This window comes from Podarcis erhardii (genome assembly GCF_964252035.2).
Source record: "Podarcis erhardii genome assembly, chromosome: W".
Lineage (NCBI taxonomy): Eukaryota > Metazoa > Chordata > Lepidosauria > Squamata > Lacertidae > Podarcis > Podarcis erhardii.
Window position 1 is genome coordinate 8136747 of NC_138506.1, and position 16869 is coordinate 8153615.

The 16869-nt window shown below is 45.2% G+C and overlaps 1 pseudogene across 1 annotated transcript in view; it reads right to left on the reverse strand.

Annotated features, from left to right (window-relative positions):
* The window catches only part of LOC309333189 (E3 ubiquitin-protein ligase LRSAM1-like), a 106131-nt pseudogene that overhangs the window by 9606 nt on the left and 79656 nt on the right, over positions 1-16869 (reverse strand). The window lies entirely within an intron of this gene.

A 16869-nucleotide genomic window follows, 5' to 3' on the forward strand; every position in this document is an offset into this window, starting at 1 on the left:
ATTTTCATTCCTACACTACTATAAAAATACAGGATGGGCACATAGACACCACCTTATACCGTAAACCAGCTGACCGACAAACATATCTACATGCCTCTAGCTACCATCCCAAACATACCAAACAGTCCATTGTATATAGCCAGGCACTACGTTACAGCCGCATCTGTTCCAATTCTACAGACAGAGACTCTCACCTAAGAGATCTACAGCAAACCTTTTTAGAACTAAAATACCCAGCAGATGAAGTTAGACAACAGATCAACAGAGCCAGACTGATACCCAGAGAGAACTTGCTACAAGACAGACCCAAAAAAGAAAATAACAGAACACCTCTAGTCATCACATACAGCTCCCAAGTTAAAACAGTACAACGCATCATCAGAGATCTACAACCTCTCCTGGACAATGACAGTTCTCTTTCTCAAGCTCTGGGAGGAAGACCTTTCATTGCCTACAGACAGCCACCCAGTCTTAAACAACTCCTAACCCACAATAATACTACAACCAGACCTAACACGGACACTGGCACCAGAGCCTGCAATAAACCCAGATGCCAACTTTGCTGCCACATACACCCGGACAACACCATTACTGGCCCCAACAACATCACACATACCATCTCGGGACTATTTAATTGCTCATCGTCTAACATTGTGTATGCCATAAAATGCCAACAGTGTCCTTCAGCTCTCTATATTGGACAAACAGGCCAGACCTTACGCCAAAGAATAAACGGACATAAATCGGACATCAGGAATCACAAGACAGAGAAACCAGTAGGAGAACACTTCAATCTCCCAGGACATTCTATACAAGATCTCAAAGTAGCTGTTTTACTACAAAGGAATTTCAGAAATAGACTGGAAAGAGAAGCTGCTGAATTACAACTTATCACCAAACTTAAAACCATGGAGAAACCTGGTCTGAACAAAGACCTTGGATTCTTATCTCATTATACATGACAAAGCCATTTTTCACCTTTTCACCCCTTGCTTTTTCCTCTAAGACCTATTGCAGTCGTTAAGAGTCGTCAACAGGCTCATCACAGCTATCTGCCAATCACTCATTCCCACCACCCTTCTGAGTAATACCCCTCCCCACCTTCTCACTATATAGAAGGGTCTGGAAACTTCTGTTTCAGTGTATCTGAAGAAGTGTGCATGCACACGAAAGCTCATACCAAGAACTGACTTAGTTGGTCTTTAAGGTGCTACTGGAAGGAATTTGTTTTGTTTTAATTCTGAAGATTTGTCTACGCTTCGCTCCGGTGACCGTCACCTGTGGATTGCTTGCCGCCGGTTCCTACTGCATCCGGGAGAGCTGCAGCAGCAGCCGTTCCCTTAAGCCCGCTCGTCAGCTGAGCTTGCTGGACGCAGTTCGCGTATCCACGCCGCCTCCTCCTTTGTGATTTCTTCGGCCTTTGGAAAGACGTGGAGAACCCGACTGATCAGGTTCTGTTGCTGGGGGTTTTAAAACTTTAATCACAAATCACGGTGCGTCGGGGCACCGCCTGGGCTCGTGCTGCGTAAGGAGGGAGGCTTCAGGGGCGCGTCTTGCGTGTTGTTTTGGTGGGTTTTGCATTTGGGGATTTTGTGTGTCGGCGGCTTTTGTATTTGGGGGTTTTGTGCTTTGGTGGCTGTTCTCCGCTTATTAGTTTGATTTTGCCTCCGCTCGTGCGCTGAAGCTAGGCGACGGGCTGTGCTGTTGCCGGGCTATGGGCCCGCCCACGGCCACTTTCTAAAGTGGCCACGTGGTTTCGGGGTGACCTCCATCTTGCTAGAGGCAACTCACGTAAAGAAGTGTTTCCTTGGCCAGCCCTTTATAGCAGGCAGCAGCACAACGGACAGCTGTAATGCTTCCCTGCTTATATAGTCTCCAGGCAGCAGTGCCTCCGAGATCCCTTTGTTCGTGCCGGTTTAATAGTAGCGCTACGTTTTCCGCCCACGTGGCCTCACAGCAGCCGCCATCTTGCTATAGGCATCTGAACGTGGGAAGGGTTTCTCCGTAACCCCTCTTTTAGGGTGTTAATAACGCTTCCTTAGCAATAACGCGTCCCAGCGGAGCGCGTTCTTTGGGCATTTAACGCAAGCAGCTGCTGCCTCCGTGAACCGGATCGCTTTGTTGTTCGCTTCCCCACCCCTTCCAAAGTTTTTTTTCTAGTTTTCTGCCTTTTAAATCTTGATTGCCTTATTCTCGGATCCTGCCGTTTAAAACCGGATTACCTTTGTCTTAACCCCCCCCCCCCGGTTGTATAAATACTATTTCTTTCGCTAATATTAGGCAAAGGCTGGCCATTTTAATAAGGTAGCTCCCTTTTTCGGGAGTTAAATTTATTTAAGTTAAATAAATTCATCGCATTAAAAAATAATTAATAAATAAATAAATAAAACAAATTAAAAAATAAACAACAATACATAAGGCTTAATTAGATAGCACAAAGGCAACAAAGACCTTCAGTATTTACTTCATTGCATTAAATAAGCAGCACCTAGTAAGGCAATAGAGACTTCAATAAATAATTCATTCAGTGGATTTCAATTAAAGTCCTTAAGGGATTTAGGGGGCCTTTTTGCCAAGTCTGTCATAAGATAAGGGGAATTTATAGGAACTAGTACATGCTGTTTAGGGATTCTTTCTTTTGATCTCCTTTATATTTCTTACTTGTGGTTTGTAAAGGGCATTTTCCCTGTGGTTTGATTTAAACCTTGATTGATTCTTATGGTTCATGGCTGCCTTTTTGGTCCTTATTTATGCATTTCTTTGCTAATAATTCATTGGTTAATTTCAATTAAGGTGCTCCACAGAGTCTGGGAGCTCCTCATCTTAATAAATATAAAACAATATAACTCTCTCCTTCTGGTATTTCAATTAAATTGCATTCCTTCCCTCCCAGACCTTTGGGTTCCACCTAATAGTTTTACTTTATAGTTTCATCTTATAGCTTTGGCCCATAGCTCCTTGCTTACAGGAAGTACTCTTCTATTACTTTTGATCAGAATCCATAGGCATTCCTGCAGGGATTGACAATTTTCTGAGCATTTTGTATTAAAATACAACTGATTGAGGATTGGGTAGGCATCCTTGGCTTTCTTTCGAATTGCCAGTGCTGACATTACTGAACTACTGCTGCATTACTTGCATCTTGTGCATAGAATTCTAAACCAGTTGGTGTTGATTTTACTGAACTAGGTTATTAAGGGTACCAAATTATAATTATGTCTGCTCAAGAAAATCAGCAGAACTCTGCTGTTTCTGGGGGGGGGGGCAGAAGGGAACCAGGAGGGGTCTCAGGCCTTGGTAATGCCATGTAACCCACAGGCATTTGCCCAGTTCTTCACTGCTTTTGAGGCATTTTATAGGCAATGCAAGCCTGCAGGCCAGGTGGCTGTGGTGCAGGTGGTGCTCACGCAAGATTGCATCCTGGATACACCCCCTAGCGATTTGGACCATCCCAGCACCTCTGCGGCCAGCGCGGCAGCGCTGAGGGCAAGCAATGACTCAACAGACCGGCCCAATACGCGATCACAGTCCTCCAGTTCAGGCAAGTCAAAAGGGGGTCAGAAGGGTGGCAAGAAGCGCAAGGCAAGTACTCAGGGCTCTAATACCACTAACCCACAAAAGGACGTAGGTCTCCCTAGTGTTTTTCAGAACCCGCCACCGCAAGCGGCACCAGCTGAGGGTGCCTCAGGCTCCTCTTCAGACGAGGTAGTGCAGGGGCAGCAAGATGCGCAGGTGCACAAGCACCGCTGGATGGCCAATCAGGGAAGAGGAAAGAAAAGAGGAAGCATACATCAAAGAAGAGCAAGAAGAGTAAGTGGTCTTAATCAGAGGATGAATCAGGTACCTCTTCATCGGACTCAGATAGCGATACTCCTATGGAGGAGTACTGGGGCCACGGGGAGGATAGTTCAGGTCTTCCTCTGTGGGTGCATGAAAGGAGGGCTAATTTATACCGCAAGTCCTTTAATGGTTCCTTGGAATGGAAGGACGGTGCACTAGTTCCGGATGTAAAAACATCCACAAACCTGTCTACTGATTTTGTTCTTGGGAATCACTTATCCCAAAGAAAGAGAACTACGATATTTAACAGTGACTTTATTTACATATTTACATTGTTACCACCAGCTAAGATGACTGGTAAAGGGGAAAAGAAGCGTAGCTATGGGAAGCGAAGGTACAGAACACCCAGGGCTGAACTTAATTTTGAAAATTGGCTGGACGGGTTCTAGGTGTTCATGGGTGTGGTCAGCGCGGCTTATTCCAAACGCGCAATGCATCTAATTGCTTACCTGGCCCATGTTAGGAGGGCGCGAGAATTGGCGGGGGAGACCGCGGCACTAAATTATTATGAAGATTTCCGCAGAAACGCTTCTCTGTTATCTTTCTACGCGTTGGGACTTGAGGGACCAAAACTATTGGTCGGAGCACGTTGGTCCCTATGTAGAAAAGAAGTCCCAGGAATCATCAAAATCCTGGAAGACCAATGCGAAACAGGGTTTGTGTGCGGCCTATCTGTAAGTATAGCCACGAGTGCGAGAGATGCCTCGGAAACCACCCAGCCACTGCCTGCATCAAAGGGAGGCAGCCCTTTCGGGGCGGGAGAGGCTTCTTCAACCAGGGTGCCAGGGGTGGCCATGGAGCTCCATTCGGACCTCAGGGAAACTGACAGTAATTTTGATCTCGGCCTGGCATTTTCTCCTATCAAGCTGACCCCGTTAAAAACCCTTTTGAATCTTTATCCCAACAGAACAGCTGCTTTGTATCTTTGGGGAGGCTTTAGTGCCGGTTTCAGGATTCCAGTAGCTCCCCCCCCCCCCATTCAGGTGACCAACCAAATAAAAAATCAGTAAGGGAGATGCCTGAGGTCGCACGAAGGAAAATTTGTAAGGAAATTAAAGCAGGGAGGATAGCTGGCCCCTTTTCTGTCCCTCCCATAGAGGGTCTCCATATATCCCCTTTAGGCATCGTCCCTAAAAAAGCACCCGGCGAGTTTCGCATGATTCACAACCTATCCTACCCAAAAGGAGGGTCCGTCAATGATGCGATACCCCAGGAACTTTGCTCCATGAGGTATGCCTCCTTTGACCAAGCGGTTAAACTGATTCGCAAATTTGGAAACGGTGCGCTGCTGGCTAAATGTGACATTAAGTCTGCCTTCAGACTCCTGCCAGTACACCCGGAAGACTTCCGGTGGCTGGGTTTCAAATTTGAGGGGGCTTATTTCGTGGACAAGGCAATGCCCATGGGTTGCTAAGTGGCCTGTGCAGCCTTTGAGGCATTTAGTACCTTCCTGGACTGGGCGCTTCGCTTTAGAACAGGCTCTGAGGGTGTTTCGCACTACTTGGACGACTTTATCCTCGTGGCTGATAGTAGACATAAGTGCTCGGAACTTCTCAAAGCCTTCACATCTTTAGTGGGGGAGTTGGGCGTACCTCTAGCCGCAGACAAAATGGAGGGCCCAGCTACTGTTACTATAAAGAAGCAATGCGGAAGCAAGAAGCAGCTAAGCCAGCTGCTGGTGGCTGGAAAGCCAGACAGAATGTTTGTGACTGTTACCATGGCAAGAAAGGGGCAGTCCATTCTCCGTATTGAGCACCGGATGTGAGCTCAGTGTGTGTCATATGACCTGTACAGGATGTACATGGGTGGAGTGAGACTCTCTGCTGTTTGTTTGTGAAGAGTGCAGACATCTTTATCTGTATGGCTGCTAAAGACAGAAATAAAGACATGTAAATACATTTCTGTCTGAGTCTGATTCCCCTCCCTGGGGAGCAGGGAGGAGGAGAGAAGCAGTGGTGTGTTTTTCTCACAGTCTGGGAAAAATCGCCGATACAGACCTCGCCTGTTTGCTGCCGGGAGTCGCAGGGGGAGGTCAAAAGGAATTCAGCCGGTGCCTGGAGAAGAAGGCACATTCCTCTGACCGAGGCAGAATTCCAACAGCTACAACTATGGTTTACTTGGGTATTAAATTCGACACTGTCGCCCAGACCTCTAAACTGCCCAGAGAAAAATTGATTGCGCTCGGTGACCTTATTCAACAACTCCTCCCCCTAAGAAAAGTTACCCTCAGGCAGATTGAGTCACTGTTAGGCCATTTAAATTTTGCTTGCCGTGTGGTTTCCCCTGGTCGCCCATTCTGCGGCCGCCTCGCGAGGCTGTCAGCAGGTCTGCGATCCCCTCATCACAGGGTTTGCCTATCAAAAGAGGTAAAATCCGATCTGGAAGTCTGGTTGAAGGGGGGCCACTAGGGGGCGCATTGGAAGATGGCTGACAATACCGTCTCTCCGACCCACACGGGGTAATTAAGAGGCTGTTATGGGAGTAGGCAGCCTCCCTTGTTGCCCCAAGGAAATGGGGAACACTGCCCTTGCCTGCTGTGCCCATAAATCACCCCCTAATTCGAAAGAAGGGGGTGAGGGCCCTAGGCAGAATGCCCCTGTGTGGACCTCGGCTCTCCTGGACGCTGTCTCTGATCGCGCACTAGTTGCAGCAATTTGGAATAATTAATTACAAAAGAAGCAAATGCACATATTTCAAGTGAAAAAGGGGAGTGAAGTCTGCTAATTTAAGTGACCTCTGCGAAAGAAGACGACGGGCTGGAGAAACAGGAATATTTTATGATGAAGATACACCAAAGGCGGGGTATGTTGACAACAGGGCTGAATGGGGGGGGGAACCTTTTTTTACTTTCCTTCTATGTGATTTACAAGAACCCCTCCTCATTAGAACCGTTGGTTGAACTGACCCAAGCAGGATGATTAAGGTCTGTGTGGAGATAAACTTTAACCAAAAGTATGCTTTATGGAGACCGAGAAGCAATAAGAGCTTTTGGGAATGGCGCAGCAATTATTTTGGAGTCGCCATCTTGCCAAAGGATTTATAGCCAGGAGGAAGAATGGACTTGTTTTCAGACTGCATTCCTAGTGAATCTCCTCAGAGGTTTTGAGAAAGGAGGCAGATTGGCGAAGATTAATGATGCTAAGACTGTTTTGATGTATGGAAGTGATGTTATATGGAAAACGTCTGGATATGGCTATTGGATAAAAAAAAAAAAAAATCCACGCAGGATTACAAACTGTTCTAACCAGCTTGCGGAGACTATCAGAGGTCACAAAGAGAAAGGAAAAATATATGAAAATAACAACAAGAGATGTGGAAAAATAATAAGAAAGGACTGGATAGTACTGTGAACATCAAAAGGTTAGATTTGTGGACATTAAAACAGCGGTAAGAAGCAAGAAGTTGATTGGATCCCTTCAGAACTTGAAATATGGGTACCCCCAACAAAAATTAAAAATTCGGCTGTGTAATTTGGAATTTATGTAATTTGGTTTGATTTGATGTGATTGGTCGGTTAATAAAAAAATATTCTTAAAGGAAGTCTGGTTGAAGTTTTTGGAAAGTTATAACGGAATTTCCTTGTGGCAGGATAACATGTCGCTGCAAGTTGACTTTCAGGTGCACTCAGACACTTCAGGCTCTCTTGGGTTCGGTGTTTACTTCAGGGGGCAATGGTGTGCCCAGTGCTGGCCCGCAGCCTGGCAGGGGGCCCCCATAACCAGAGATTTAACCTTCCTGGAATTCTTCCCGATCGTAGTGGCGGTGCACTTGTGGTCTAAGGAATTTAGTAACCATAGGGTATGCTTCCACACCGACAACCAGGCAGTAGTATCAGTCCTTTCCAAGCACGCCGCCCGGTCACCAAGGGTGGGTGCCCTTCTTGGTTCCTTCGTTCTCTTGTGCTTAGAGCTCAATATCCACTTTTCCGCCAAATTTGTGCCTGGTGTTAACAATGACATTGTGGATGCCCTATCTCGTTTTCAGATGGAGCGCTTCCGCTCGTTAGCACCGGACACACACCAGCTTCCTCAGCCTTTCCCAGAGCACCTATGGAGCCTTGGGAACTAGAAGCGATGCAGGGAGTATTAGCCTCGGTGGCGCCTTCCACTTTAAGATCTTATAATGGAGCTAGAATCAATTCCCCTCCTGTCAAGTCTGAGGTTCTTGCCTACTTAATGCACCTGAGATGCTTGGGCCGCACCCCTAAAACCCTCAACTTGCAGGTGGCGGCAATATCATTCTTTTGCAAGGCAGTTTATTCCTCTGACCCATGCACCGACTTTGTTGTGCGGAAGGCCTTGGAGGCCAGCTGCGATAAGAGAAGGCCAATATCATTTGACATCCTTTACCAGATTAATAAAAAGTTGAGAACTGTTTGCTGGTCTAAGTACGAGGCCCGCTTATTCTCAGCGGCATATTCCATTGCCTTTTTTGGCGCACTTCGTGTTGGGGAGGTGGTATATGAAGGGGGTCAACGAGGTTCTTCCCGGGGTTTGCTATTAAGCAATGTCACGCTATCACGGGAGGATCTAGTCTTGAGGATACGCAGTTCCAAAACAGACCAGTACGGGAGGGGGGCTTTAGTTCGGCTCTTGGCAACTGGAAAAACAGGCCCATGCCTGCTTAAGGATACTAGGCGCCTCTTGTTTATGAGGACTAATTCAGCAGGGCCACTATTGATTCATGCAGATGGCTCACCCCTGACGCGGCATCAGTTCACTCGTGTCATGCGCTTAACAGTTGCAGCATGCGGCTTCCGCCCCGCGGATTTCGTGGCGCACTCTTTTCGGATAGGAGCAGCCACCACGGCAATGAACCTGGGCCTGAATGCCGAGAGGATTAAGGACCTAGGCCGCTGGAAATCGGATGCTTATAAGGTCTATGTTAGAAAAAAATTATGACTACTTACCTGGGGTTACCTGACCTTGGCCTGTTGTTTCAATTTTCTTGCAGGAACTATGAGGGCGCGCATCTGGATAATTGGGCACAGCATTGTGCATTGGGCCAGGGTCCTCGACATCAATTCCGGTCTCGGGCCGCACCTTAACTTACCTTCAGACATCAATATATCCTGGATCTCCCGAAGGGGAATGCGCTGGGCCGAAATGTTGCCCACAATTAGGGCCAGAGCGGCAGCGGAGGGCCCCCCAGATGCTTTAGTAATCCAATTAGGTGAAAATGATCTAGCTTACCGAAAGGCAATCGATTTGATGTGGCATATTTTTAGCGACTTTGAGGAACTGAAGGCCTCTTATCCAAACATCACCATTCTGTGGGCCTCGTTGATGGAGAGGCGGGTTTGGAGAGATAGCTGGTGCCCGATAGCCATAAATAGGGCTAGGAAAGCCTTGGATGGTGCGTAGAGTGGCAGCCCTGGGTGGGAGGGTCATTGACCACCCTGGGATACGTTTCAACTGTGAGGCCCTCTACCGGTTTGATGGCGTGCATCTTTCAGATGCGGGAGATGACATTTGGCTGACTGATATAGCAAAGGGGATCAGGGATTGGTTTCAGGCATGAGGGTATTGGCGCCGAGTGGTTGCTCGAGTGGCGGTTAGGCATTGGTAAGGAGGGGTTAAGAGGATGTGGGGGGGGGGAGGAAACGCCATCACTCTGAAAAATATTTATTGCTCAGATAAGCCTTGGCGTCCAGCCCGCTTCGGCTGCGCAGCTACCAGGCAGGCCTCCGGACTTCAAAGGCCACATTCCAAAGGCTCTGAGCAACAGCAGAGTTCAGCAGCGGCAAGAGAAAGCTGTAAAATCTCCTTCAGAGCTTTCTTCAGTGTGCCCAAACAAAGTCCACTCAGGATCTTAGCAGCTAAAAGCAGTTTTATTTACAGCAGACTATCCATTATCTATCACAGCGAACAGCATCGTGAAAACACGTCCTCTCTCCTCAAAAGCGAAAGTAGAGAAAAAGAACAAAGGCTGGAGACTCTTGGATATGATGCAATCTCCCCCCTCCCAAATGTAGGCAGGGCGTACATTCTGAGCTGTTTAACCCTGTAAGCTCAGGTTCTCCTCACAATCACCTCCCCCCAAAAAGTGAAGGGTGGTCCGATAAAGGACTCCGGGGGCGTGGCCCTGTCCGAAGCCTATGGAGGTGTGGGCCTAAGGCACGCCCCGAGTGGTGACCTGGGGGAGCTCCTAGTTGACATGCCTCAGCAGGACTCCCCCTTTATGGTGTTAACCCTTCCCGGTCTTCAGCAAACGGACTGGAGCCAGATAGTCGATAGGACCAATGCCTAAGCCAATGCCTCTCATTCCTGAAATCAATAAAGTTGTGGCCTAATTCGCCCATTTAACCTTAATTCTGGTGTTCTGTGTCTTTATTTCTCCCTGGTGGGGGGTGGGAACTCGCCACGCAAAAAGACAGTTGGAAAAATATATATTAACAAAGCTGTATTCAGCGGATGAAAGTATATGATGTTTGACATGAATGAGAATCGTGATCCCAGGGACAAAGAACTATGAAGCGTTAAAATCAAGATGTGGAAAATATGGAAACAACAAGGAGAAGCAGGACTAAGATGTGGAAATATGTTTCAGAGATCCAGACTGTGGGGAGCTCCGAGAAATTAATAAATACAATTTGGACTATAATTTGATCTTTTTTATTTTAGTTTTTTATTTTAATTGAAGCATTATGATTGGATATTTAATTGGATGTTTTTTATTGGAAAATCAATAAAATCAATAAAAATGAGTCCCACCCAGGAGTGCTCCAAGAGTATCCTGGGGCCAAAGCACAGAAAGAGCTAACAACTTAGCTAGATGGACTTGGTATGTATTGCAGGGGGTTGGAAAAAATGTCCTTTTGTGCCCCTTCCAACTCATAACTCTGATTCTCCCCCTCCCCCCACCATACTTTGCTTTGGATCACCCTCTCCCATCCTGTATACAGAGGTGCCCTTTTTGCACCCATATCCAGCAAAATACCTCCTGTAGGATCTGGCTGATGGCTTTCTTCTGGTCCAACTCCTGCCAAGCTAGGATTTGCTGGAACTTCTGGTCCATCTTGGCTAGGCTACAAGAGAAAACATTCCAAGGGTTACCACCATTGCCTCTTGGGAGACAGAGGCAAACTGAGGGTGAGAGGCACTTTGGAAGACCTTTAGAGGCTGTCAGGACAGGAGCCACTAGTATCAGTACATTTGGAAAAAATCAAAGCCTGTCAGAGAACGGAACCAAACTAACTCCAGTGGGTTTAGGGAACAGAGCCAATATCCCAAGCGCGCGCTCTCTCTCTCTCTCCCTCTCCCTCTCCCTCTCCCTCTCCCTCTCCCTCTCCCTCTCCCTCTCCTCCACCTTTCTGGCTTACTCTAGCAGAGCCAGTGTGAGCATGGTGTTCTTGGGTTCTGGTACATGGGGATGGAGGGACCCCCCACCCCCATGCACACCCCCATGTCACCATCTATTGTCAGACTTCCAATCGCTCTAAATGACAAGTGATGTCAGCTGATCAACAGTGGAATGGCATCATGGGCCAAATTAGACTCCCTGGATGTGGGGAGAAAGACTGACCCATGTGCCAGAGGTTTCCCACCCCTGCACTCACATAATCTATACGTTGCTGTGATTAACAAAACAGAGGTTCTATTTATGTGGCAAAAAAAATTCAGCTTCCACCTTTGCCAGCTATTCCACTAAAAATGAAAGCCCGCCATTTCCAAAGTGGCACTTACAGAGCTTTGAGACTGAACGTTCAGAAGGGCTTCGCTTGCAGAAGCTAAGTGATACTGGTGTTGTTCTGCAGGCTGAGGGCATGTGGTGGCCAGTGTGCTCTTTGTTAATCCTGTGGCATAATTTCTACTGCTGCTACTGACAAGTCCGACAGACTGCGGCCCTCAGAATCAAAATGTCTAAGCAACTGGTTGCTCCGCCTTTCCAGCCAGAGCAGCTAGTGAGGTGAAAGCAGAAACATTTCAACTCATGTATAAAACCTTTATCTCGTTAATCACAGCAATACACACACACAAATAAAAACAACAGCATCACCTCCCTTTCTACAAGTACAGTGTTGTGGACAGAAAGTCAGCCTGTGGGAGAAGAATCGGGATCAAATCACCCCTCAGCCACAAGGCTTGCTGGGTGAGCCTGAGCCACTCACTCTCTCTCAGACAAACCCACCTCACAGGATTGTTGTGAGGATAAAAAGTGGAAGGAAAGCACATTATGCTTCTTGGATGAAAGGTTAGATTTAAATAATAATAATAATATGGCCCCCTCCCCACAAAGCAGAGAAATGCCCCACTCTCTCTGGGAGTACCTGGAACAAGTCTGGTTGACAAGATCTTGCCGGCGTGACTCGTAAGCCATCTGCAGGAGCTTGTTCTTATAGGTCTCGGCCAGCATCTGCGGCATGGCCGCTGTGGAGGAAAGAAAATGTAGGACGTCAGGGCCCTGGAGTCTTCTCCTGAGCTTATAAGAGCCTCTTCAAAAACTGTCTCCTCCCGCACATTAGAATAGCACCAAAATTTTCCAGAGATCAGGAAGCAGCTCAGGAAGCTGGGGGGGGGGGTACAGGAGAGATCAAAGAGCAGAACTAGGGGTAGGTAGGGAAGCATTGTTTCTGCTTCTTGGGAAGGAGGAACCCAAATGTCAGTGCCTTTGTTGTTGATGGGGGAAAAAATACAGAGTGCATAAATCTCAATGGTGAAAAACCCTGGAGAGTTTTTGGTGGATTCGTGCAGAATTTTGCGGGCCACATTCTCGCTTAAGATTGGATCAAAAGCATCCTAACAATCTCTTCCATGCACTAAGCCAGGGGTGGGGAATCTCAGGCCCCAGGGGGCTAAATGTAGCATCCCAGGTTTCTCTGTCTGGTCCCCAGAATCCTCTCCAAGACACAATGCCTTACTCTGGCCCTCTTCAAGGGCTTTTGCCTGGCTGAATTCTAAAAATACCTAAAAGTAATTGAAAATTGAAACTAACTTTATTGTTTGAACTGTGTCTAAAAGGACTAATACAAATAGAAACTGTTTCCCTCTAGAGGAAGCTTTTGAAACTGTTACAAGAGCTGATCTGGGGGAATTTCCAGCTGCAAGATAAAAAGCTGTGAGACTCTGGGACTGACCTTGAATCGGTTAAGAATGTCAATAGAAGAGGCCTTAGCAGTCGTATTAAGTAAGATAAGTAACTCACTGGAACAGCTTAAGAAGAAGGTGGATGTGGTAACTACCAAAATTGATAATTTGGGACAAAAAGTGAACATCACTTCCAGGTTAGCGCCTCTGGCAATGGCGGAATTCCTCTGATCGGGAGGAATTTACTCCGTGGAAACAGGGTCTGGCCACCACGGCGAAGGCGGAGACCCACTAAAAATCACAGGCGGGAGAAGCCTGTGAACCTGGGATTCGGCTGGCACCTTTTGCACCTCCCCTACTCGCGGGGAGACCCGGTTTCGGGGATCCGGAGCGACGTGGGGTGAGTGGCGCGGTGCTTCGAATTGATTGCTTCTTTCACGGAGTGAAGTCGCATTGCTGTTGCCGGAGAGTGCTGACTTTTTCCTGTGGACAATTCGATTTTAAACAACTACCCGTGAGTAGAACGGAAAACTGGATCTATAAATGTCTTAATTTGGCACCGAAACAGGAAGGTTTCAAACAGGAAGTCCGCCTTCCCCTTTTGTAAATAGATTGAAGCAAAGATGCTGCAAGCTAAGGTCTTGGAAAGTCTTCCGTAAAGGATTAAACTTCCATCGATTAAAACTATTAAACCCCCCTTGGAAGCAGGAGAAGGGGGGGAAATTTTGGATCGCGCAAGCCTGCAGGAGAGAGTGATGAAAATTAAATCACCACCGCTCTGAACCTGGAAAGGGGCTGCCAGTAAGATTGACATTTTGAAGTTCATTGGCTGTGAATAAAACGTATCTTGACAGTTAGCTAAACAAGAGAAATATATTGTTTCCATTGTCCTCTTCTGCATTTAAAAAGGGGGAAAAGTAACTGAAAATTGAAACTATATTTACTGTTTGAACTGTGCTTAAAAGGATTGACACAAATAGAAACTGTTTCCCTCTAGAGGGAGCTTTTGAAACTGTTATAAGAGCTGAGCTGGGGGAACCAGCTGCAAGATAAGAGACTGTGAGAATCAGGGATTGACCCTGGACTATTTGAGAATGTCGACAGAAGAAGCTTTAGTGATTGCATTATGCAAGATAAGTCACTCGTTGGAACAACTCCACAAGAAGACAGATGTTATGACTACTAAAATTGATAACTTGGGACAAAAAGTGACTAACTTGGGACAAAAAGTGACTAATTTGGGACAAAAAGTGAACATCAATACAGAAATTATTCAGGATCTGATACAGGAATCTACTTTGACAGGGCAAATTGTCGAGAAGGCGAAGGAGAAAGTTGCTGTTGTTGAACCTAAAGTAATACTAGTGGGAGCCCCAGCCTTACAGAGGCAAATTGAGGACTATAAGTTGAGGCCTTTTATGATTGAATTTAGAAAAAGTCAGATTTTGAGGATCGGAGCCCTGCCTGGACTGGAGAAGGAAAGTTGGATAGATCCCTTCACGCAGGGATTTACTGACTTTTGGGATTTGGACTTGGGTCGTGAGGAGATTGGAGCTGTGGGGGCTTTTAGATTTGGAGGAATTTTGAAACATGTCCTGAAATACCTTATGGATTTTAGATTTAACCATGGAGATTTGGTTGACCTGTTGAGAAGGACCTGCTTGGCAGGGGGTTGGACTCGATGGCCCTTGTGGTCTCTTCCAACTCTATGATTCTATGATTCTATGAAAAGCATTGCTAGCTTGGAGTTTCCCCGAGATCTACTCTTCAGCCTCAAAGGAAGGAAAATAAGAACAAGATCAGTAGAAGACAAAGTAAAGTGCATGTATAAATATGAAGAAGACCTGCAGAAGGGACTTGGAAAAGAGTTAAGAGCCTCGGACAGAAGATCACCAGGTTGATGGACTATATGGAATTGACGAATGACTGGCAGTATCCGAGACCAGGGAGAAGAGATGGTGGAAGAAGATTGGAAAAAGTTTTAAAGTTTATTTTCAGAAATAGAAATATTGTAAAATTACTGAGTGTTAGAAAAATGTTGGAATGAAATCTTATGGCTTTAGTAGAAATGTTATAAGGAGTTAAGCATAAATAAGCATTATAGTATTAATGGAAAATAAGGGTAAAAATAAGTTAATATATTTATATGACAGAAAATAGAGAAAGATGGAAAGGAATTGCTGAAACAATTAATAGAAGTGGAATACAAAAAGGGAGGTGAGAGGAGGTCGATGAAACAAGGGTATGAAAGATAGAGTACTGAAATGGTATGATGTATGTTTTTAAATTGTTTTTGTTTTGTTTTGTTTAGGTCAATGTGTCAATGTTGTGTTTTGTATTGTTTATATATTGTATTGTATTGTTTTTTCCCTTTCTTGTTTTTTTTCTTTTTGTCTTTTTTCTTCTTTTTCTTTTTTGTAAGTTTTAAAAGTAATAAATATTATTTTTTTTAAAAAACAAAAAGTGAACATCAATACAGAAACTATTCAGAAATTGATACAGGAATCTACTTTGACATGGCAAACTGCGGAGAAGGCTAGGGAGAAAGTAGTTGCCGTTGAACCTAAAGTAACACAGTTGGAGAGAGAGAGAGTCCCAGCCTTACAGATGCAATTTGATGACCATAAGTCGATGCCTTCTACGACTGAATTTAAAGAAAATCAGATTTTGAGGATTAGAGCCCTACTTGAACTGGAGGAGGAGAGTTTGATGGATTTCATCACGCAGGAATTTGCTGATTTTTGGGACCTGGACTTGGGTCAAGAATGTTGGCTATTTGTAGTATGGTAGCGCTGCAGAGAGCTTGCTGGGGAGACCATGCATTAAAAAGGGACTCAAAAATAACTTAAACAAGGTTTTAATTACAAAAAACAAAAACTCCTTATACACTAAATACATTAACAACAAACCAGACCCAACCACCAACCCAACCCCCAGGGTAATGGGAGAGCTAGGTGCTGCTCCTTATATACTACATGCAAATGCTGACACACCTTAATCAATGCAACTCGGCAGCACCTGCTATGTTTCACAGCTGTAAAGCTGGGTCTCGTTATCTTGCTCTGGCCCTTGCTCTGGCCCCTTAAAGACATACACATTAGGTGGAACAATGATGAACCTTTACATTTAAAGAAACCATTCAACAAAGAAGAGATTAAAGTTGTGAGGGCCTTCAGATTTGGAAGAGGAGGGAAAAAAGAGAAGAAAAAAATAAGAGACTGTTGGAACTACCAGAAGAACCTAGAAGAACAACAGTCAATAGTGGAAATTTTGAAAGATGTCCCGAAATATCTTTTGGATTTTGGGTTTAACTACGGAGATTTGGTTGCCCTGTTGAGAAGGAAGAAAATCATCTCTAGGTGGGAGTTTCCCCGAGATCTACTCTTCAGCCTCAAAGGAAGGAAAATAAAATTAAGATCAGTAGAAGACAAAGTAAAGTGCATGTATAAATACGAAGAAGACTTGCAGAAGGGACTTGGAAAAGAGTTAAGTGCATCGGACAGAAGATTACAAGGTTGATGAACTATATGGAATTGGCGGAAATGACTGGCAGAATCCGAGACCAGGGAGAAGAGACGGTGGAAAAAGACGGTGGAAGAGACGGTGGAAAAAGTTTAAAGACTATTTATAGAAATATTGTAAAATTGACGAATGTTGGAAAAATGTTGGAATGAAGTTATATGGCTTTAGTAGAAATGTTATACAGAATTAAGTATAGATAGATTATTATAGATATAGATTATTAGAGTATTAGGGAAAAATAAGGTTAGAATATGTTAAGATAAATATAGGACAGAAAACAGAGAAAGATGGAAAGGAATTGCTGAAACAATTAACAGAAGTGGAATACAAAAAGGGAGGTGTGAGGAGGTCATTGAAACAAGTAAAGGAAAGATATGACATTGAAATTGTACGATGTGTGTTAAATTGTTTTTGTTTTGTTTAGTTTAGTTTATTGTGTTAGTGTTGTGTAATGTTTTTATATTGTATTGTATTGTCTTTT